Genomic DNA, 2,767 nt, shown 5'->3' with positions numbered 1-2,767 from the left:
TATTAGAACCCGTTTTATGCTTTGTTAATTAATTCTATGTGACGGAGTTGATATCCTAATATCTAACAACCACACAATCAAACAATCAATCAACAAGCATACAAAACAATATATACTAGACACGAGCCACTAAGTTAGACCACACTTGTTAGCCGAAACAAGTGTGTGTCTTAGGTCCAATCCTAAGGGACACATGACACATGGATGTTGTAGCTCCCACTCGATCCCGCATCCAAATGCTTCGAGCATCTTCTTCAACCTTGTTGTGATCCATTGGGCTTGAACTTGGGCCTTAGCTTCCATAAGCTTCCACTTGGGCTCAATTGGTGGGCTTAGGTCCTTTTGGGCTTGAATCCCTTAATGGGCTTGTGAAACCCATTATGACCATACCCGGCCCAATTAGGCCCAAACTTCCAACTTTGCAATCTTCTTAAATTTTACAAAATTAAATGTCCTAATACATTTTTTCTATAAAATAAAGATATTACAAATTACCTATTTATTACATACCCATATGAATAAATAATTACAAAATAGCCCCTAATAAATTATTACAAACCGATACTTTGAATAATAAATTACAATCACAACATCAACCACAAACAAAACATCCATTTGGTCTACGGCTCGGTCTAGTACTAACAAACATAACCCGATATGTCATAGGAACCCGTTCCAAAAACCCCTTTGCTTTATCGGGCCTAGCCCAACCCATTTGGGCTTGACCCAATAACAAGATTATGGGCCTCGGCCCAATTAAAAACTGCATGGGCTCGGCCCAAATAAAACTATATGGGCTCGGCCCAATAATAACCATGGGCTCGGTCCATTTAAAACTTTATGGGCTCGGCCCAATAAAATTTTATGGGCTCGGCCCAAATAACCAAAATGGGCTTCGGCCCAAATTCACCCGAATTGGGCTTCGGCCCATTTGCCCGGTTTTTTTTTTTTTTTTTTTTTTTTTTTTTTTTTGAACAAAGCCAAAAACAATAACAAGATTAAATACAAAAATATCATGCATGTTAATTTTTGTATAAAATCTTTCAAGGGGAAAATAAAAAAACCGAGAACCCGAAGCTTAGTTTCCCGTATCCCGGCTCTTGATGCCATTTGTTGGGTTTCTATGGAATTTACAAACTTAGTTAACCGTTTAACTAGTTATAATTAATGCGGAAACGTGATAGACAAACTAACCATATGAACAACCTAGTTTATTCATTGCAAGATTACCAATAATCTATTTACTAGAAACCCGAAGCTAGGATCACATGATACGGGAACAACTAAACTATCAAAGCATATAAACACTTACAATCTTAACCCTTTAAGAGTTTAGTAGGTGGTTGAAGAAGATGATGATGAATGCAAGACTTTCAAAGGAAAACTCTCAAACCGAATATACCCCGAGCCTCCAACACGCACCGAGCTATGCTAGGGAGCTTGAACACGAAAAACCCGAGCCTTTTTTCTTCCCTTCTTGGCCGTGAGGTAGAGAGGAAAAAGAAAAGAAGTTTTTTTGTGTTTATGATTACTTGAAAGTTGTAAACACTTGATCATTATTTATCCTCACATGCAAACACCATCACATGGGTTTATACAAGTCCACACTCCACCCTTTTGCATGTTAATAAATAATGATCAAGTGTTTACAACTTTCAAGTAATCATAAACACAAAAAAACTTCTTTTCTTTTTCCTCTCTACCTCACGGCCAAGAAGGGAAGAAAAAAGGCTCGGGTTTTTCGTGTTCAAGCTCCCTAGCATAGCTCGGTGCGTGTTGGAGGCTCGGGGTATATTCGGTTTGAGAGTTTTCCTTTGAAAGTCTTGCATTCATCATCATCTTCTTCAACCACCTACTAAACTCTTAAAGGGTTAAGATTGTAAGTGTTTATATGCTTTGATAGTTTAGTTGTTCCCGTATCATGTGATCCTAGCTTCGGGTTTCTAGTAAATAGATTATTGGTAATCTTGCAATGAATAAACTAGGTTGTTCATATGGTTAGTTTGTCTATCACGTTTCCGCATTAATTATAACTAGTTAAACGGTTAACTAAGTTTGTAAATTCCATAGAAACCCAACATTTTCACTGTTTTCACTATTTTTAAACTGTTTTCGGGGCGAGGGACACGTACTTAAATAATGTTTTATCATGGTATACTTACAAGCTATGCAAGCGATTATGTGTTTAAGTTATGTTTCATGATGAGTAATGCAAACGGTTATCTAAGGTTTTCGATGTATGTGCGCTAGAACTCGAGTAAGTGATCACTTTACCATTGGAACTCTAAGGGTAGGGACTGCTGGTTTGATCCACCCACTCGTAGGGGTCGCACCTCTTTGCATGGACGAGTGCCTAGTATGGTCATGGGGCAGTACTATGGGTTTGAGCCCGCTCGTAGGGGTCGCGCCTCTTTGCATGGACGAGCGCCTTGTTTTCCGGCACAACGTCCGCGCGTAACCCGCGGGACGGAATTATTATTTTAGCTCGTAGTGGCAGCGCCACTTTGCATGGACGAGCACATGTTCCTGAAACGTTCGCGCGTAACCCGCGGGACGGTATTACTTATTTTAGCTCGTAGTGGCAGCGCCACTTTGCATAGACGAGCACAGTTCCCAGAAATGTTCGCGCGTAACCCGCGGAACGATTTTATCAGAATATCTTGATAGAACTATGTTTTACCAAGCATGTGTTTTAATGATGCTATCAGAATTATGTTTCAGAATGATTTGTATCAAGATTATGATGCAATACGATTTATCAAGTTAC

Source organism: Bidens hawaiensis, unplaced genomic scaffold (assembly GCF_021521415.1).
Source record: "Bidens hawaiensis isolate Kalapana, Puna unplaced genomic scaffold, B.hawaiensis_p1.1 tig00008319_1, whole genome shotgun sequence".
NCBI classification, from domain to species: domain Eukaryota; kingdom Viridiplantae; phylum Streptophyta; class Magnoliopsida; order Asterales; family Asteraceae; genus Bidens; species Bidens hawaiensis.
The sequence above is the reverse complement of the archived record's forward strand: the minus strand, read 5'-3'. Positions refer to the sequence as shown.